This window comes from Pinus tabuliformis, chromosome 2_2 (assembly GCF_031772625.1).
Source record: "Pinus tabuliformis cultivar Carrire ecotype Pingquan chromosome 2_2, CPIR1, whole genome shotgun sequence".
NCBI classification, from domain to species: domain Eukaryota; kingdom Viridiplantae; phylum Streptophyta; class Pinopsida; order Pinales; family Pinaceae; genus Pinus; species Pinus tabuliformis.
The window spans coordinates 1098555561-1098579192 of record NC_142300.1 but is presented as its reverse complement, the minus strand read 5'-3'; the positions used below and the strand labels follow the sequence as shown (position 1 = coordinate 1098579192).

The following is a 23632-nucleotide window of genomic DNA, read 5'->3' as shown; positions in this document are numbered from 1 at the left end:
TCTACAAGTGGGAATTTCTACATGGTATCAGAGTTGACTGATTTGTAGAAAAATTCTACACAATGCACCAAGCTAGCCAAATGGAGGAAACATGTGAAACGACCGCACGATAGCTCATCGTAAAAATGGCTAAGTATGGATGGGTTGGCAAGTTTATATGGAGGGCAGTCCCATGTATGGGCACCCACACCATGGGCCGATGTGATGAAGGGGCGAGTTGGACAAAACAGTGGGTCGGCTTGGTGGGCCGATGCCCCAACCAAAGGGCCAACCACCATATAAACCAAGTGGTGGATGGTGGGACAAATCATCAAGCAATTCTTCCAAGTGCTCATGTGAGCTAGGAGGGCGAGCTATCTTGGAGATTCTAAAATGGTGATGAAGTGCAAGTGGAATCTTGGGCCGAAGCACGGAGCCGAGATACAGTGTTCTCCAAGTTGTGACAAATGATAGAACTAGTGGGAACTCCAAACGTTGGTTCGGATGGACCGAATAGTGCAGGCCGGGTTGCACGGTTATGGCAGAAATTTCAAGGAGGAAACTTGGGGTTTCCTGGCAAAGACTGTAACTTGTATATTTTGTAAAATATTGTTATTATCATCAGGTAGACTCATATTTCATGGAGTTTCCCTTCTCGTTAAATATCCGTTGTGCATATGTGTGAGTATTGTTAAAAATAAAATAGGTGGTGGTGCCGCACCCCCCTTCGTGTGATTGAAATACTACCGCCAGGGTAGGGGCATGACAACCCCAACTCTGTTACACCACCGTAAACCAATTCCATGACTGCTACACCACCCCAATTACCAATTCGCCAATGACTATTACCCGATCGTAAATACCAAAATTACCAATTCCACGAATGCTACACGACCCCAATTACCAATTCAATGATGACTGTTAAACCATCGTAATTACCAAATTACCAATTCCATGACTACTACACCACCCTAATTACCAATTTGACGGCGACTATTACATCACCGTAATTACCAAAATTACCAATTCCACGACTACTACACCGCCCCAATTACCAATTCGACAGTGATTGTTACACCACCGTAATTACCAAAATTACTACACCACCCCAATTACCAATTTGACGGTGATTGTTACACCATCATAACCCCAATTACCAATTTTACGGTGACTATTGCACTATTGTAATTACCAATTCCATGATTGCTACACCACCCCAATTACCGATTCGACAATGACTGTTACACCACATTAATTACCGTAATTACTAATTCCATGACTACTACACCACCCCAATTATCGATTCGACAGTGACTGTTACACCACCGTAATTACCATAATTACGAATTCCACGATTGCTACACCACCCCAATTACCAATTCGACGGTGACTATCTACACCACCCTAGTTACTAATTCAATAGTCACTGTTACACCACCATAATTACCATAATTACCACGGAGCAACTACACCACCCCAATTACCGATTCGACGATGACTGTCTACACCACCCCAATTACCAATTCGATGGTGATTGTTACACCACCGTAATTACCAATTCCATGACTACTACACCACCCCAATTACCGATTCGACGATGACTGTCTACACCACCCAAATTACCGATTCGACCGTATTGTTACACCACCATAATTACCACAGAGCAACTACACCACCCCAATTATCGATTCAACGATGACTGTCTACACCACCCCAATTATCGATTCGATGGTGACTGTTACACCACCATAATTACTGTAATTACCATGGAGCTTGACCCGAGTGTTAAGAGAACACCACCCCAATTACTAATTCCAGACTTTGTGCCAACTCAACCATGGAGCTTGACTCGAAGAGTGTTAAGAGAATTGAACCCATCACCTCTCAATAGCAAAGGTACTTTAATGACAGGACTGGACCAATTGAGCTATCCTCAGCATTTTTAAAAATAATGAGTTAATCAATTGATATATAACATTATTTAGTTATAAACCAACCTAGATCCACTTTAATTTCAGATCTATCAAGTGCGGAGAGAGATCAAATCTCTTTTACACTAAAGAAAGAGGTTTGCACCTACATATTTCATCCCTCTTGGCACTTGATAGAACTTGAGTTAATATGGATCTAGGTTGGTTATATATATATATATATATATATATATATATATATATATATATATAGAGAGAGAGAGAGAGAGAGAGAGAGAGAGAGAGAGAGATTATTTTTATTTGACCAACTTAAAATATTTAGATAATACACCATAATATTCATACATTTTTTCATTAAAATAGATAATATAAGTAAATTGTTTGCTCTAATTACAACACCTTACCTTAAAAGAATCAAAGAAAATCAAACCCGTTATCAACAATAATATAAAAATAAACTTCACAACTAATCTAATCACTTACACCAATCTTTAAAGCATATATCTATATATATATATATATATATAGATAAATAGATAGATGATTGAATTAAAATATTTAAATAATACGAAATAACATTCTTTTTTTTATTACAGTGGAATCGGCAACAGGGGCAGCCTCGCGACTCGCGTTACATGGGGTTGATTCTGACCTCTACCTCTATAACCACTAGGAGCTGCGCTCGCCCCTCTATACAGCTCCAGGGTTAGTCCGAGGAATTTGAACTCATGACCTTCAGTACGGAGCCCTCCTTTCTAACGAACTTCACTGCATTGTGATTACCAACTCGCCTACCCTCGTGGGGCTTTTTTGGTAGGTAAGCACCCATGGGGATTTGAACTAGTGACCTATCACAAAGAGTGCCTTAACAGTACACCCATTCACCATCAATCCAAAGCCCCGTAGACTCAATAATACAATATAACATTCATTACAATTTTTTTACTAAAATATATACTATAAAACACATTTTCTATTAAAATATCATATCACATAAATAATGATAAAATTTAATTTACCTATTATGAAAAAAACTTCCTGTGTTATTTAGATTCCAAGAGTAAAATCAAATGATCACAACACATTTGTTAATTATGTGATAGGACTCATATCACATACAAATTTCTCATTAAAATATGTGATATGATTCATATTATATAAAGTTAGTTTACGTATAATATGAAAAAACCCTAGGGTTGTTCACATTTCAACACTAAAACAAGGGATTAGTGCAGATATGATGTGGTTTTTATTCTTAAAAGCTATTTACTTTTAAGTTAAAAGTGATATGTTGTTAAAGTTTGAGGATATTGTTTTTCTTAATTGATATCCGTTAGATTTGAGTGTTGTTTAGTTTCTATCAAGTTTGAGTTGTAAAATTAATAAAAAGTTTAAAGAAAAGAAAAGTTAATCAATTTTTTATGATTTTGTTAATAATATATTTTATAATAAATAAATTATTTTTTATTTAATAAATAAATTCAATTCTATATATATATATATATATCCTAACCAAATAAAAAAATATACTTACTAACTACCACTACTACAATTTAATATTTATGTATATTTTCAAAGATAATTTATTTCAATGGGAAAGAGGTTGGTTTGCAAATTCTAGATTACTTTCTTCCCGATTTGAAACACTTAGATTAAGGATGAGTGTAAATCTTTTATGTAAGATATGTCAAATGATGTTTTTTAAAATCTTCATTTCTGTGTGATTTGATTTATTTTCGTGTTCAAATTAAAATCTTCATTTCTGTATGATTTGATTTATTTTCGTGTTCAAATTTTTGTGATTCTATTTTGAATAAAAACATTTTCGAAAGAAATCTCAAGTTCTTGGAGTTTTAAAGACCATTATAGCCTTACATATAATATATAATTTTCTGATGCAAATAAGATTATTTGATTAGCTTAAGATATTTAGATAATATAATATAATATATATTATAATTTTTTCATTGATATGATACAATTTTTTATTAAAATATCATATCACATAAATAAGGATGAAATTTAATTTAAATATGAAAAAATCTTTGAGTTATTTAGATTCCAAGGTTAAAATTATGATCATTACACATTTTTCATTTAGATATGTGATATGACTCATATCAGATGTAAATTTCTCATTAAGATATGTAATAAGATTCGTATTTTATAGATTTAGTTTACGTCTAATTATGAAAAGACCCTTGCGTTGTTCACATTTCAACACTAAAATCAAGTGATCACTGTAGATTTGTCATTGAGACATGTGATATGATGTGGTGTTTATTCATATCACAAAGTAAAAAGGTAAAAGTGATTTGTTGTTAAAGTGATATGTTGTTAAAGTTTGAGGGTATTGTTTTTTTCAAAATTAATATTAGTTTAGTTTTTATTAAGTTTTAAATTTAAAGTTAATGTGGAGTTTTAGGTTTAAAGTTAATGAGGAGAGATTAGAATAAAAATTATTTTTGGAAAATTAAATTATTTTATAAAAATATGGAAATTTAATTGACTTTTTTATAGTTTCAATAATAACATCTCATTATTAGTAAATCGTTTTTCCACTTCATAACTAAACTAAATTTAACTTAAGAAGGGTACATTTTTCATGATTTATTTTCATTTTAGTGGCCAAGGATAAGCTATCCAAAATTTGATTGATAGTTTGGAGGCTTCCATAGTCCAAAGCTAAAAAAATAACAATATCATCTAAGAATAAAATATGCATGAGGAAGCAATTTTGTGTGATAGAGATACCTTTTATAAGATGTCTCATGTTTGCATCCATAATGGCTCTACATAGAGCTTCCGTGACCTGGAGGAAGAGAAGAGGGGATGGAGGGAATCCTTGATGAAGCCTCCTTTAAGGATTGAAAAAAGGGGAAACATAGGAATTGATTAATAGGGCCATGGTATCTAATTCACAAATTGTGTATTAAGCCCCAGATAAAGTAATAATAACTTTATATTTATCCAATCCACCTTGTCAAAGTGTTAATAATTGGATAAATTAATTTGTTAGTAATTATAATTATTAATTAAAACATTTTGAGGATTGAAAAAAGCGGAAACATAGTAATTGATTAATAGGGCCACAACTTTATATTTATCCAATCCACCTTGTCAAAGGGTTAATAATTGGATAAATTAATTTGTTAGTAATTATAATTATTAATTAAAACATTTTGACTCAGTCAAATTACATAAAAAAATAAAATAAAATTAATAATTATAATTATACTTAATAACTAAATCAACCTAGATCCATCTTAACTCTAGATCTACCAATCATAAAGAGAGATACAATTTGCTCCTAATATCCTAATTACCAATAATAATTTGCTCTAAAACAAAGCTTGACCCCAAGAGTGTTGAGAGAATTGAACCTATGACTTCTCAACAACAAAGTTACTTTAATGGTGAGACTCAGCCAATTGAGCTAACCCTCAAGTCTTTTTAAAAATGATGAGTTAATCAAATGATATATAACATTATTTAGTTATAAACCAACCTAGATCCATCTTAACTTTAGATCTATCAACTGCCACAGGATGCACTAGAAACTCCATAGTACTTCCCCACATTTCTTGGATGGTAAATTGGGTAAACCATCAACCCTAATTAAAGAGTCTCATCTTAAGGGAATAAAAAAGAGTTAAACTCACGACCAATAACAATATCAAAAAACTTCACAAATGACTTTAAACCACTTACACGGACCCTTATATATAACCAATCTAAATCTATATTAACTCTAATTTTATTAAATATCAATAAATAAATAAATAGATAAATTAACTTAAAATATTTAAATATTAAAATATAACATTCATTACACATATTAAAGTATATGATACATACAAATTTTCTATTAAAATATCATATCACATAATTAAATTTAATTTAAATATGATTATGAAAGATGAAAAACTCGTGTTATTTAGATTCCAAGATTAAAATCAGAAGATCATTACAAATTTGTCTTTTAGATATGTGATATGACTCAGATCACATGTAAATTTCTCATTAAGATATGTGATATCATTCATATCACATAAATTTAGTTTACGTATAATTATGAAAAAGCCGTTGCGTTTTCACATTTCAACGCTAAAATCAAGTGATCAATGCTGGTTTGTCATTGAGATCTGATTTGTCATTGAGATATGTAATATAGGAGTTGTTTTTAAAGAGGTTTTTTGGAAGTTTTTTTGGTGGGTTTTTTTGGTCAACATCGGTAGCAATTTATTGAAATTGCAAGTTTGATAACTAATTTCTGCAAAATCAAAGCGTCCCAGGGGTGTTTTTCAGGGTGCTGAATCCAAATATGCAGTTAAAAAATCATTTTAAATAATACAAATCAAGATTTAACCTCATTTTTCCCCGCCGGATTCCGTCACCGGAATCTCCAAAAAATCGCACCAAAGACAACTCCGTGATATAAAAGGGGTGTCTATTATTTATTTTTAAAGAAAAAGTGATATGTTGTTAAAGTTTAAAGGTATTGTTTTTTCCTAAATTAATATTAGTTTAGTTGGTTTAAAGTTAATGAAGAGTTTTAAGTTTGAAGTTAATGAAAAGAGGTTGGAATAAAAATTATTTTTGAAGTTTAATTAAATTTTTTATAATTTTAATAATAACATTTCACAGTAAAATATTTTTCCATCACAACTAAATTTAATTTAAAACTCTTATTTATTTATATATATATCTATATATATATATATATATATATATTAAAATAATAATTTATTAAAATATTCCAAACCAGATAAAAAATCACACTCACTGACCACCACTATTGCAAATTAATATTTAATATATATTATCTGATACAAGGTATATTCTCAAAGATAATCTATTTCAATGGGAAAGTGGTTGCCGGTTGGTTGGCAAATTCTAGAATATTGTCTTCCTGATTTCCAACACTTAGATTATGGATGAATGTAAATCTTTTATTTAAGATATGCCCAATGATATTTTTTAAAATCCCAAATCTCTATGTGATTTGATTTATTTTATCATTCCCAAGTTCTTGGAGTTTTAAGGACTATTATGACCTTCTATATATAATATATATAATTTGCAGATAAGATCAAAACATTTGATTATTACCCATATTCTCTCCCGATTTGTGATTTCACGCGTTTTGTATTCCCAAAACTGTAACATTTTTTAAGACTAGAAGTTGTGTTGTAATAGGGCATGTGATTGAGTCGAACGTCATTATCTAATTCGACAAGATGCATATCAACTTTTTTTTTTTTTTTTTTTTTTTCACATGTGGTTCACGGATACCCATGGTCACTGGGTAGCCGCTACGTCCACGGTAAGAACTGGGTAGATCGACCCCGAAGGGGATCACACCCCTCGGCCTATACTGACCTAACCCCAAGAGCTTTCGGGAATTGACCCTGTGACCTCCCGATTGGCGAGGCACTGATTTGACCGATTGAGCTAACTCTTGGGGCTATGCATGATCAACTTACCTTGTACTTGTGTGCAAATATTATTAATTAAATCTTATTATTATTATGATTATTAGATTGGTTTTTTTATCATTATTAATTTAGTTAATGAAATTTATAATGTTTAATTTTGAAAAAAAAATTTATTATAAAAGTTATTTTTTACATATTTGATTGGACCATAAATTTGAAAATTTTATTGTAACTTTTGTGTCATGTAAATAATGTTGATAGTTTGGTTTAAGTTAAACAAAATAAACTAATCAACCCCTCGAATCTTATTATCCCAACAAGATAATGAGACAATTTGTTCAAAATATATAAGGTAAAGTGCTAATATTTTATTATTTTTGTTTTTGTTTTGGATGTATTTACATTGCAAATATATTAACTAATAGAAAGGAGAAGTTGATAGATATATACATCTGAAACATGATATTCACAATGAGATAAATGATTAACTGAGACTAAAAAAAGACAAAAATCAGAGTTCAATTAACAACGAGCTAGTCAAGATTTTAGGTCAAAACCTTGAAATCCTGTAGAGCATAAGTTGTGAAAAACCGCGAATAATAATATAAAATATAAGAGGTATACAAAGATAGAGATTGTACAGAAAATAGATTAATTTTACTGATAAAGATAATAGTCTAAATTTTAACACTAGGTCTGTGGGAAGACCTTTGACCAATTCAAAAACTCAAACTACTACAACATACAGGCTCATATACAACATTCAAGGAATCAAATAAGACTGGGAGCATGATGATCTTTCAAGCAAATTGTGAAATTGGACAACTTCTTTTCTACATAAAGATGATCATTAGCGCTGATAATTAAAAAACAAAATCTTCTAAACAACAAGTAAATGATCAAAAAGAACACAAGATACCTTCCCAAATCCTTTTATAATTGAGAGAAGTCACCCTAATTGGTTCATTTAGAGATAGAATTGTTGTCACCATTAAGATCAACTCTCCAGTTTACAAAAAAAATATCAACTCTCCAGTTTATAGAAAATAAAATTAGAGGAATAGAAAAACTACTTAATATTGTTGTAGCATACCTCTTCACAACTTTTTATCCCTTTGTCTTCATAGATCTCTCCTAATTTTAAAGAGGTTCCTAGTGGTTCTCTCATCCATCTATGTGTTAAATTTCCTTGATTTTATACATGTTACTATGGAAATGTGTGAGATCCATGAATTTTGTGGAAAATAATTAAAAGAGATTTGAATCAGAATGGTTGTAATAGAGGATTGTATACTTTAAGACTATACATGACATTATTTCATGTTTATGTGTGTTAGATCAAAGCATACATAACACACTGCAGATTTATACTCAGAGACTTAGATGGCAATAACAGAGAATAATTCACAAAGACAGATAAATGGAGAAACAACAAGATTACTTAGTCAGAAACAACGGAATAGATAAAGAAATCACTGGAGAACAAAAATCACTTTGCATTACTTAACAAGCCTAGACCTTGGCTTGCTTTCCTTGGCCAAAGAAATTACAAATTTATAGAGGCAGAAGAAGGATCTAGAATCCTGTATGTGATTCAAATGGAGATCTGGAATGATCTAGAAACTATTGGCGTTATGGGAGGATCTAGAATCCTGGAGATCTAGAAAAATCTAATCTAGAAGGATCTAGGATATTGCGTGAATTTGGTTTCACACTTAACATTCTCCCACTTGAAGCCAAATAAGAGTCATCAAGTCACACCGAGTCCTACCATGCCTCTACATAACTCATGTTTATTTCATGGTAGAATCTTAGTGAGCATATCAGCAGGGTTCCTATCTGTATGGATCTTTTCCAAGGATAATTTTTCTTCCTCCAACACATGCCAGATCCAATGCTACCTTAAGTCAATTTTCTTGGTTTTTGAATGAAATGTTGGGTTTTTCGCCAAGTGAATGGCACTCTGACTATCACAATATAACACATATTTGTCCTGCTTTATTCCTATCTCTCCTAGGAGTCGCTGCATCCACAACATTTCTTTACAAGCTTCTGTTGCAGCTATGTACTCTACTTATGTTGTAGAGAGGGCTACTATTCTTTGTAGTCTTGACACCTAAGATACTGCTGCACCTGCAAATGTATACAAATAACCTGCAGTGGACTTTCTGGTATCCATATCTCCAACCATATCTACATCTGTAAATCCTTCAAGCACAGTCTCATCATGACCAAAACATAAACAATAATGACTAGTACCCTTGAGATACCTCAAAATCCATTTTACGGCTTGCCAATTTTGTTTGCCTGGATTGGTAAGGAACCTACTCACTACTCCCACTGAATATGCAATGTCTGGTTGTGTGCATACCATGGCATACATTAAGCTGCCAACAACTGAAGCATAAGGAATCTTGCTCATCTCTTCTTTCTCCTTGTTATCACTAGGACATAATTTAGTACTTAGCTTGAAGTGGGCTGCAAGTGGTGTACCAACTAGCTTGGCATCCTTCATGTTAAACCTGTCAAGCACCTTCTTGATATATTTTTCTTATGACAACCACAACCTTTTTTTTTCCTGTCACGCATAATCCGCATGCCCAATATCTGATGTGCTGGTCCCAAATCCTTCATTACAAATTTTCTACCCAAATCTTTCTTCAACCTATTGATATTATTCTTATCATGCCCAACAATCAACATGTCATCCACATATAACAATAATATTATATACTTTCCTTGATCATACCTCTTGATATAGACAAAATGGTCAGCTTCCAACCTCTGAAAACCATGTTCCAACACGAATGAATCAAATTTCTTGTACCATTGTCGAGGTGCCTGTTTCAACCCATAGAGACTCTTCTTCAACCTACAAATAAGGCCTTCTTTGCCTTTTTCTATGAAGCCTTCTGGCTGCTCCATATAAATTTCTTCCTCCAATTCACCATGAAGGAAAGCAGTTTTTACATCTAACTATTCACATTCTAGGTCTAAAGTAGCAAGTAGACCAAGGATGACTCTAATGGATGACATTTTAACAACAGGTGAGAAAAATTCAGTGAATTTAATACCTTCTTTTTCGGCAAAACCTTTCACCACCAATCTTGCTTTATACCTCTCCTTCTTTTCGTCACCTTCATGCTTAATCTTGTACACCCATTTGTTTTGTAGAGCCTTTATACCTTTTGGGAGGTTTACCAACTCCCAAGTTTTATTTTCCTGCAAAGAGTTCATTTCTTCTTCCATTGCTTTCTTCCATTCTTTATTGTGCTCGACTTTACAAGCTTCTTGAAAATAATTAGGTTCACCTTCATCAGTCAACAAAATATAGTTTGAAGGAGGATACCTTTGTGAAGGCTTATGAGGCCTAGAAGATCTGCAAACCAACTATGGTGGTGCATTATCAGGTTCGATTTCCTATAAAGGTTCCTGCAAGATTCCTTCTTCTTGTTGTTCATTATTTTCCACTTGTTGTTCTTCATGCTATTGAATTTGCTGCTCATTTTCTTGTATTAGTGGTATGTTTTCCTACTGCTCTTCAAACTTGTTAATAACATTCTTAACCTCCAACTCACCTACAGTCCTCTTGAACATTTCTGACTCATTAAATATAACATCCCTGCTTCTAATAATTTTATGTTTGATTGGATCCCATATACGATAACCAAAATCTTCATCCGCATATCCCAAAAAAATGCATTTCATAGATTTATCATCTAGCTTAGTTCTATTTTCTTTGGGAATATGTACGAATGCTTCACATCCAAAGATTTTCAAGTGAGAATAATTCAAATTCTTACCAGTCCAAACTTCTTCAGGGATACCACCATCCAAGGCTGTAGTTGGAGATCTATTTATGAGGTAGCAAGCGGTCCTGACTGCTTCAGCCCAAAAATTCTTCTCCAAACCGGAATTGGAAAACATACTTCGCACCTTTTCCATAATGGTGTGATTCATCCTTTCTGTGACACCATTTTGTTGAGGAGTACCAGGCACAGTCTTCTCATGCTTTATGCCAAACCTGTTACAATATTCCTTAAATGCATTTGAGCAATATTCTCCACCATTATCTATTCTTAAACACTTTAGCGATTTGTTAATCTCTCTTTCAACATCAACATGGAATGTTTGAAATATTCCAAACACTTCACTTTATTTTTCATAGTATATGCCCAAACCTTCCTGGATGCATCATCTATAAATGTTACAAAATATTATGCTCCTCCTAATGATTTGATGTTAACAGGCCCAAACACATCTGAGTGTAACAATTCTAACACATTTTTCTTTCTGTCATGGCCACCTCTAAGGAATTAAACCCTTCTTTGTCTACCATATATACAATGCTCACAAAGATCAAGAATGTAGGATTTCAAACCTGACAATAAATTTTTATCAACAAGGATTTTTAAGCCCTTCTCACTCATGTGACCCAAACGCTTATGCCACAGATCTACTGAATTTCCTTCTTTTGTGACAACAGACAATTCTGATTTTCCTATCAGTGTCTTCAATGTGTATAATGTCCATGTCTTGGGTCCTTTGGCTACAACCAATGCACCTTTTCTAATTTTCCAGCCTCCTTTTCCAAAGCTTGTCGAATAGCCTTCATCATCTAGTCATCCCATAGAGATTAAACTCATGTGCATTTCTGGTACATGCCTGACCTGTTTCAACAATATATCTTGTCCATATTTCATCTTGATCTAGACATCTCCCACTCCAACAATATTGCAAAAATGATTATTCCCCAAATGCACTCTACCATAATCATCGGGATTATATGAAACAAAACTATCTTTGCATGGGGTTACATGGTGAGATGCCCCAGAGTCAAGGATCCAATCAAAGCTACTGCTAGATGTATATACACATGCATCCTCTACTGAAACAGTAAACAACGCATCACCATCTGTGGCTACAGTAGTAGTCTCACCTTCATTTGTGTTGGATGACTTGTGATTTGTACTAGACGGTCTCTGATCCTTTTGTCCTTTCTTCCAAATCGAAATTATTTCTTCATGTGCCCAGGTTTGCCACAATGAAAGCAGATGATTCTTTCTCTCCTTTATTTTGATCGGCTTCTTGATCTTGATCACCCTTGCCGGCCTCGATCCATTCTACTACTACGATCAGCTAGAGCTAGAGCCTCTCCTCCCTAGTTTTCTGCAATTGACTTGCGTCACAGCTTCTCATTCATTAAACTACTGTTTACATCATCAAACTTCAGGGTCCCTATAGTTTTTGAAGTGCTCATAGCTACAATTAAATTTTCCCAGTTGTCTAGCATAGAACACATTAGTAAAATAGCTCTAATTTCATCATCTAAAATGATTTTAACAGAGGCAAGTTGATTAGTAATAATATTAAATGCATTCAAGTGCTTAGCGACTGAAGAACCCTCCTTCATTTTGAGATTATAAAGCTTCTTCATCAAGAAAACTTTGTTTGATGCTGTGTTATTCTCATATAGATCATGGAGCTTCGTCCATAATCCTTCAGCCGTCTTTTCTCTGGACACATTGAAATAAACATTCTTTGCTAAATATTGGTGGATTGTTACAATTGCCTTTCTATCTATCTTATTCCACTCTTCATTTTTCATTGATGAGGGTTTATTTGTTGTGCCCTCAATCGGCAAATACTGATCCTTTAAAATCAATATATCCTCCATCTGTGATTTCCATAGGGAAAAATTAGCCCTGCTCAACTTCTCCATATTTGTAACTTTTGTCTCCATTTTCAATCAAATTCATGCCCCAAAACACAAAAAACTCCACTTAAAAATAAAACTTTAATTATTACTCTTTAAAATTTAGTAATAATGACCTTCCTCTTTTTACAATACCCTTTTCAAAATTCCTGCTCCTTTTTAAAATATACTTTTCAAAATTCCAACATATAATTATATATGTTTCATAATAAATATAAAAGCATATATAATGTTTTAAACTTTTCACATTTCACACATACATATGTTGGTTTGAGAAAAAAATTGACGTATACGTGCAAGCTTGATGTAAAAAAAAACTTACAAACACCATGTTTCAACTCCAATCTCCACAGATCTCCACCTTTCAAACTCCAGCAACACGTTTCAACATAGGTCCACGACCTTGTTTTTCTAGCAGCAACTATCTTTTAGTTCCAGCATTCCTCAGCTATTTCCTGGACAGATCCTTCAACAGCTCCAGGAGTAACAACCAACATTTTAACGAATGCTCCCAAAGTAAGGCGATGGCACTAAGCGGTTTTCACAGTGGATATTCGACCCTAGCTCTGATACCCGTTGTCAGAGACACAATTGTTGCTACACCAAAACCCACAGGTGTTAGTAAACAGACACATCGCTAGTGTTAAGCACATGCCACGAAACACAGGGGAACGTTGGATCAACACCGCCATTAACGGGGAGTGCAACAATGTGATCCATATGTGCGAATTTTATGAACCCAAAATCTGGAGTTTGACGAATTAAGCATCCAAGGTTATCTCTGGAACTTCTCTGTGGCCCATTTGAGTTCCTTTTCTTGGTTACAAATCACTAGTATGATTCGTTTTTTTAGTAAGAGTATGATTCATTGTTTATTGGTTATGGATCACTCGTGAATTATCTATGATTTCTTAGTTACAATTTCCTCGACATTATGGTTCGATAGTGGTTGTTTAAATTCTTTGTCAACGAGTTCTTGACATTCAACTAATTTTGGTCATATGTATCGTGAATTCATACAATAGAAGTTGCAGGTATGATAGAGGATGCCACTTGTAGTGGATGACGCCATTCAGGGATTATACACTTCTCAAAATGAATGTAGCACAAAGTCATAAACTGGTTTTCATGACAGGAGTCCAAATTTTGGTATCATATGTAGCATGGTTGTGCAATACAATTAGCAATGATTCAAAGATTAAATATGTAACAAAGTGAACTGAATTTTGTGACACATAAGTCTTTGGTTCAATGTCATGATCCAAGTCTAAGCTCAGTGATCTGAGTTGATTATGATATGAACTTTGTATGATGATCCAAGCTTCTCTAAGCCTGATATTCTATCAGGCATGATGATGAGGAGATACATCCTTAACATTTGAATGATGATTGAGGCCTAATATAAGTATGAAAGAAATAGTCCAAGTTGCACAATCAAGTCCAAGGTTTTTACTTTTTTGTTGAAAGAGATTTCCTTATCTATGAGATAAATGTCAATTTTGTGGAATAGATTCTCGATGTAATATGATACCTAGTCTCTTATATACATAAGTGAAGATTGAATCACAATGAAAAAGTTTTCTATCTTGTTGTCTTGCTTAGAGATATCTCATAGATATTTTCTTGATCTTATTTAGAGTACCTTTTGGAATCTAAATTATAGAGACCCAATACACCGAAATATCTTGCAATACAAATCTACGTAATGCTAGTCTACCAACTCTAGAGAGCCATTTATTATACCAACTTCTAATTTTGAGTTTCACTTTTGCAATGAGCCAAGCCCAATCAACTTTCCTATGATTGTTTGGCTTAAGCATGTAACCCAAATATTTCAAAGGGCCCCCAAAAGGGAGAGGCGATTTTGAGAGAATCCCATTGAAAATGTCAACTTCTCCTTGATCAAGTGCACACCCAAGAAGGGTATATTTTTCATGATTTATCTTCATTCTAGTGGACAAGGAGAAGGTATCCAAAACGTGATTAATAACATGGAGGCTGCCATAGTCCAAAGCTAAAAAAATAATAATATCATCTAAGAATAAGAGATGCATGAGGGAGCAATTTTGTGTGATAGAGATACCTTTTATAAGATGTCTCTGTTTTGCATCCAGAATGGCTCTAAATAGAGCTTCTATGACGAGGAGGAAGAGAAGAGAGGATAGGGGAATCCTTGATGAAGTCCACTCTGAGGACTGAAAAAAGGGGAAACATAGGAATTGATTAATAGGGCCATGGTGGAGGAGTTGATAGACCATATATCTAATATACAAATTGTGTATTGAGCCACAAATAAAGTAACAACAACTTGATATTTATCCAATCCACCCTTGTCAAAGGCTTCTCATAAATCCACTTTATAGATGATGGCCTTTTTTTTTGTATGTGAAGGAAGTGAAGAGCCTCCTGTGCTAGACCAATAGCCTCATGGACTTGATGATGTTTCAAAAAATTGAATTGCTCAAGGGAGTTGTGCTCGAAAATGGAAACTCATAGGGAGATGGGATGAAATTTATCAAAGGAATCAACCTTAAATGTTTTTTTCGAATGAGGGACAAGAAAATGGAATTAAAAGGAGAAATGATCCTTCCATTTAATCTGGAGTACTCTATAACTCTTTTCAAGGCCTCACCAATGAATTTAAAGCAAGCCAAATAACTTCAATGGGGAGTCCATCCAACCCAAGACTTTTATCTTTTTGAAAACTATTTAGTACCATTTCTAGCTCCTATTTAGTGACCTCCCTCATAAGATCCAAGTTTTCTTCTTCATTTACAAACCTTGGGATGAAGTCAACAATAAATATAATTTTCTCTATATTTTCATTTTCATTATTTTTTAAGATATCTCTGAAATAGGAGCATCCTTCACTGGCTATGTCCTTGAAGGTGGAGGCTTTTGAGCCATCAAATTTTGTAATTTCCCAAATAGTATTAGTAACATTTTTATGATTGGCCACTCTATGAAAAAACTAAGTGTTTTCATCCCCCACCTGAAGCCATAAATCTTTGCTTGTAAATATCCACTCCTTTTCCTTATTGAGTATAAGGTTCCTCCTCTTTTTCTCAAGAGATTTTAGGATTTTTTTTGTTCTTCTGAGAAGATTGAATTGTCCAAATTTTCAAGGAGGTCTTGCAAGCTCTTCTCCACTTCAATTATTAGTTTCTCGTCCTAAATTATGTTTTCCTTGGCCCAGATAGTTATGGTTTTCTTTTTTCTTTTTAAATTCTCCTGAAACTGAATTGTTGGTGGGGGGGGGGGGTTGGGCGGCGGGAGGAGGGACCATGTTCTAGTTTGTAGAAAACTCTGGACTCTCATATTTTTTCCATAATGGAGGGGTCTTCTAACCATCCTTTGTTTAGCTTGAAAGGGCTCACTGGCTTATATGACCCTATTTTCAAATCGATAATGATAGGGTTATGATCAAACTCCCCTTCGGAGGTTATCCATAGCCTAATTTGAAAATTTGATCCAAGCAACCTTCCAAAATGAAAACATTCCATCCTCTTTGCTATGTGGTCATCCCCAATTTTGTTGTTTGACTAGGTGGGAAGGATATTTGAAGGGAGGATGTCCACCAGAATCACTAATTCTAGAATATCCACAAAATAATTAGCTAAGGAATCATCATGGTTTGAATGCCCCCATATTTCTGATTGACCCATGGTGAAAGTTAGGTCACCCACAATGCATAAAAGATCTGATCCAAAACATGACATATTAAAAATGTTCTACCAAAAGGGCTTCCTGTTAGCGTAAGGGTTGTAAATATTTAGACCAATGAAAAAGAATCTATTGGCCTTGTCAAAGAGAGATGTAGCTAGGCAAGAAGAGGAAGCCCATGCCACAACACAACACATGGGAAGGTCTGCTAGCTTGAAATGAGCCCTCCAGGTTTTCTAGCAACATTAGTGTCGCAAAAGACTACTTGGGGAGAGGGCCAGAGAGAATTGATTATGCTTTGGAGCCTTCAACCATCATTTCTTAAAGAAAGATAACCTAAGGGGATAAAGTCAAAACTAATCTTTTTAGGGCCAACTTTTTTTGGGGTTGGCCAACCCTTGATGTTCCAAGATAAGATTCTCATCCCGAGATCTTAGCGAGGTCCTAAGCTCTAAGTTCCCCAAGGATGGATTTATTCATTATTGATTTAACCTTCGATGATGATTGTTTCATGGCTAGTGATATGAAGGATTTTCTTCCCTTTCTCGAGCTGTGTGGAAAAGCGTCATCTAAAAGCCTCAGGCCTCCACCCAATTCAAGAACAAAGTATGCCAATGTTAAGTCATCAACGACTTTATGGGAAACCTAAGAACACAAGCAATATGGATAAGAGACCACAAGGGCCTAGGGGAGAAGAGAACCACCCAACATAAATGGTATATTTTAGATAGGAGACATATTACTTGAGGGGTAATTAGGGGAAAAAATGGGAATAGTAGGGGGGGGATGCAATATTTTGAAGATCAGATATTGAACAGGTGGTAGAGGACATGAGGGATGAAATATTCATACAGGGTGAGGAAACAACATCAGAAGTAAAAGAGGAAGGAGGAAGGAGGAAGTGAGGAATTCATACCCAACATCGAGTCCCTTTTCTTCAAAATTTGCAGGTCTGCGATCTCTTGAGCCTGTTCTAGGGGGGGTCTGTTATTATATTTTCTCCTTTTCATCCCAAATATTTACAAATGAATAAAATTTTTATATCAAAATTTGAAGCGTTTAACTTCGAAAAGTCAATAAGTTAGTAAAGTTTATACATTAATATAATGTTATATAGAAACTTAAAAAATGAAGTTATAAATACAAATTTTTTTTACTATGATGAATTTGTAACTTGTTGGAGTAATTTGGGAGTAGTTCATGATCAAATATAGTAGCTTTCATTGTAACACTAGGAATATCTCCAATAGTCCGTAAGCAAGATATACCAAGAATTTATGACTTAGTAATAGTCGAGACTCCATAAGGGCGTGGGAGCCTACTCCTTGAGCCTTATCACAAATGACCAAAGATCTCCCCCGTGGCATTTGAAACTATGTGGAAGAGATAACATCCCATATAACCAACCACTTGGTCATCTCAAAAGGAGACTACACACTTACTAATTACACTGAGAGATGCTCCCCAGCACGGTATGTAAGAAATGTTATAATATCCTATCATGTCTTGTTATGCTATGTAGACATTTTGACTAACTCAAGATTATATTAAAATAAAATAATTAATTAATAAATAAAACAAAATAAATTATTAATTATAATTATTAATCAAACATTTTGACTCGGTGAAATTACATTAAAACTAAAATCAAAATAAAATAAAATAATAAAATTAATAATTATAATTATACTTAATAATTAAACCAACATAGATCCATCTTAACTTTGGATCTATCAATCATCAAGAGAGATCAATTTTTTTGAGGTGCAAATCTCTTTTAAACTGAAAATAGATTTCATCCCTCTCAACACTTAGTAAATCCAAAATTAAAATAAATCTAAACCAATTTAAAGGATATCACAACAATGTTATATAAGTATTTATTCTATAAATAAAGAAAATTATAATACATGAGTTAAAAATAAATGATCATAGAATTTCAACTTATAAAATTTGTAAATTAAGTATTATAATACATGAGTTAAAAATAATGTTCATCATAGAATTTCCAACCTATAAAATTTGTAAATTAAGTAATTGTATTCCATGATAATTTTTTATTATATTTATATTTATATATGTTGAAATTAATATACAAATTTTAAAATAATGAAATATAGTTGTTAAAGTGAATTTTTTATACACTTTATTTTTTAATAATAATATTTTTTTTTTTTTTTAAATTTAGTTTTTAGGATGTAAAACATTGAACAAGGCATGTTATATATAATTTTTTTGGTTTAAATTTGAGTTGTGTTAACTTTATAATGGTATTAGTAGATAGAATTAACCTTGTGTCACATGAGTATGAAACCACCCCAATTACCAATTCCACTGATCATAAAAAATAATTATTATTATTTAATTTTAAAATGATGATTTTTTTTCTTTGTGATTCACATTCACGAGATCTGGAGATCGATGACTGCTACATTCACAAAGTCACTTTTTGCTAACTTGTAAAAAAAAATTCCATTAAATTGAAATAAATAATTAATAAACAAAACAAAATATAATTAGTAATTATAATTACATCCACAAAATATTTGTACTAGACAAATCCACCTGTAAATATCACTTTATGCTAACTCATAAAAATAATAATTAAATCAAATAATTAATAAACAAAATAAAATAAAATTAGCAATTATCATTATTAATTAAAACATTTTGATTCTGTCAAATTACATTAAAAATAAAATAAAATTAATAATTATAATTATACTTAATAACTAAACCAACCTAGATTTATCTTAATTCTAGATCTACCAATCATAAGGGAGATCAAATTTCTTGAGGTGCGAATCTCTTTTAGAGTGAAAAGAGATTTGATCCCTCTATACACTTTGTAAATCTAAAATTAAAATAAATCTAAACCAATTAGGAAAATATTACAAAAATAGTATATAAATGTTTATTCTATAAATAAGGAAAATTATAATACATAATCTAAAACATAAATGTTTATCATAGAATGTCCACTCTATAAGATTTGTAAATTAAGTAATTGTATTCCATGATAATTTTTATTATAATTATATTTATAGATGTTGAAATTTATATAAATTTTTTAAAATAATGAAATATAATTGGAAAAGTGAATTTGGTATATACTTTATATTTTAATAGAGTAATATTTGTTTAATTTAGTTTTGACGATGTAAAATATTCAACAAAGCATGTTATATATACTATTTTTGGTTTAAATTTCACTTGTGTTAACTTTAAGACTGAGTGTGGTGCACTTAATATTTATAATGACTGAGTGTGGTGCACTTAATATTTATAATGGTAATTTAGTTTTCATGATGTAAAATATTCAACAAAGCATGTTATATATATATTTTGTTTAAATTTCACTTGCGTTAACTTTAAGAGTGAGTGTGGTGCACTTAATATTCAGTGGACGGAATTAAACCATGTGTCAACGTGAGTATGAAACCACCCCAATTACCAATTCCACTCGTCACAAAAATAATAATTATTACTTAATTTTAAAATGATAAAATTTTCTATGTGGTTCACGGATTTGGAGATAGAGATCGATGACTGCTACACCACCACAATTACCAATTCCACTACTGCTACACCACCCCAATTACCAATTCAACGATGACTGTTACACCACTGTAATTACCAAAATTACCAATTCCACGAATGCTACACCACCCCAATTTTGTTACACCACCGTAAACCAATTCCACGAATGCTACACCATCCCAATTACCAATTCCAGGGTGACTGTTACAGCACCATAATTACTAAAATTACCAATTCCATGAGTGCTACACAACCCCAATCCCAATTACCAATTCCAGGGTGACTGTTACAGCACCATAATTACTAAAATTACCAATTCCATGAGTGCTACACAACCCCAATTACCAATCCGATGGTAACTGTAATTACAAAAATTACCAATTCCATGTCTCCTACACCACCCCAATTATGTTACACCACCGTCAACCAATTCCACGACTGCTACACCACCCCAATTACCAATTGAAGGGCTACTCTTACACCATAGTAATTACCAAAATTACCAATTCCACAATTACTACACCACCCCAATTATCAATTGGGCGGTTACACCACTGTAATTACTAAAATTACCAATTCCACCATTGCTACACCACGCCAATTACCGATTCCACACTGTACCAACATTACCAATTCCATGTAATTACTAAAATTACCAATTCCACCATTGCTACACCATGCCAATTACCGATTCGATAGTGACTATTACACCGCCATAATTACCAAAATTACCAATTCCATGACTGCTACACCACCCCAATTACCAATTCGACGATGACTGTTACACCACCGTAATTACCAAAATTACCAATTCCACGATTGCTACACATCCCCAATTTCCCATTCGATGGTGATTGTTACACCACCGTAATTACCAAAATTACCAATTCCACATCTACTACACCACCCCAATTATGTTACACAACGTAAACCAATTCCACAACTACTACACCACCCCAATTACCAATTTGATGGTGACTGACCGTAAATACCAAAATTACCAATTCCACGACTGCTACACCACCCCAATTACCAATTCAACGGTGACTGTTACACCACTGTAATTACTAAAATTATCATTATCAATTCGACGACTGATACACCACCCCAATTACCAATTCAACAGTGACTGTTACACCACCGTAATTACCAAAATTACCAATTCCACAACTGCTACACCACGCCAATTGCCAATTCGACGGTGACTGTTACACCACCGTAATTACCAAAATTACTACACCACACCAATTACCAATTTGACGATGACTGTTACACCATATAAACCTCAATTACCAATTTGATGTTGACTATTACACTATGGTAATTACCAATTCCATGATTGCTACACCACCCCAATCACCGCTTCAATGGTGACAATTACACCACCGTAATTACCATAATTATCAATTCCACGAGTGCTACACCACCCAATTACGGATTCGACGGTGACTGTTACACCATCATAATTACGGTAATTACCAATTCAACAACTGCTACACCACCCCAATTACCGATTCGACGGTGACTGTCTACACCACCCCAATTGCCAATTCGACGGTGACTATTACACCACTGTAATTACCACGAAGCTTGACCCCACCATAATTACCGTAATTACCAAGTCCATGAATAATACACCACCCCAATTACCGATTTCGTAATTACCACGGAGCTTGATCCCACCGTAATTACCAATTCCATGACTGATACACCACCCCAATTATTGATTCCATAATTACCACCACCGTAATTACCACGGAGCTTGACCCCACTGTAATTACCATAATTACCAATTCCACGACTTCTACACCACCCCAATTACCGATTCCGTAATTACCATGGAGCTTGAACCCACCGTTATTACTGTAATTACCTATTCCACGACTTCTACACCACATTGTTACACCACAGTAATTGCCATGTTGGAGATAATGGATAAAGCTAAACTTAGATTATTGTTATAGTGATGATAGGATTGAGACTCTAATTTTAGATCTCAAATCCTAATATCCAGGGAGTGGTTCAAACCACCGTGATTGTGAGAAAGCCTATATATATTAGGTTGTTCTCCTGATTGTATACAGAGTGTATCTTGTATGAGTGTTTATACACTCTCCAGGTATTTTTATCATGGTAACAAAGTTGCAGGAAGGAGAGGCTTGTACGATGAGTTGAGGAACGTGACATCATCGCGGGAAGTTGCAGAGTAATCGCGTCGACATTGTGGCTGACTCTGCATCGTCGCAGGAATCAGATGTACATCTGTGACTAGTCGCAGATCCGAGAAAAATAACTGCGACGATTGTGCTGGCTGTGTTTTTTGGCTTCCATCTGAGAAGGCTACGCATTGGAGGGAGCAATTTTGGCTACGCATTTTCATTTTGTGTGTTGCGTTCTTCAAATTATTGGGATTACGAATCTCCCGTTGTGCCGTGGGGTGATCCGGATGTATATCAACTGGTGAGAAAAGCGGGCAAGGGAAAGTACAGTGAGGTATTTGAAGGGATCAACACTGCTAACAACAACTAGCGCTGTATTGTCAAAATTCTTAAGCCTGTCAAAAAGAAAAAGATTAAGAGAGAGATCAGAATTTTGCAGAACCTTTGTGGAGGACAAAATATTGTGCAACTTTTAGATGTGGTTAGAGATCCAAAATCTAAGACACCTTGCTTGATCTTTGAATACGTAAACAATATAGATTTAAAGTTCTCAGATCATGATATAAGCTACTACATTTTTTAGCTTCTCAAGGCACTAGATTACTGCCACACACAGGGCATTATGCATCAAGATGTGAAGCCGCACAATGTGATGATTGACGATCAACAATAGAAACTTTGCCTGATAGGTTGGGGACTTGCAGAATTTTACCACCTGGGAAAGGACTACAATGTTCGGGTGGCTTCCAGATACTTTAAAGGCCCAGAACTGCTTGTAGATCTAGAAGAATATGAATATTCTCTTGATATGTGGATCCTTGGTTGTATGTTTGCAGGAATGATTTTTCAGAAAGATCCATTTCATTAATATGTGCATCAAAATTAGATACTGATAGCATTTCTAGCTTGTGAGATGTCGATTAGTTGCTCGTCACCAAAGCCGAGGGCACTAAGACCTGCGTGGCACAGAAGCCACAGTCTACAAGGTTCTACAGTTGAGGAGCTGCCAAAGGGAGAAGTTTCCTGCCCGTGTGGTAATGGGTTTGTTGGAGCTCGTTAGAGGACTGTGTGGAGTCGAAAAGAAATCTCAAAGCGAGATAAGCTGGACTTTTCCAATATGTTTGCACTTTTAGATATATTTAATCTTGATGATATTTTTTTCATCAGGCATAGTGGTTTTATTAATGACCATGATTATCAAGAGAT

General features: G+C 33.8%; 1 pseudogene; it reads left to right on the top strand.

Moving 5' to 3' along the window:
• LOC149197225 (casein kinase II subunit alpha-like) overlaps positions 1-23294 on the top strand; it is a 28155-nt pseudogene extending 4861 nt beyond the window's left edge.
• Positions 23295-23632: the final 338 nt, after the last annotated feature.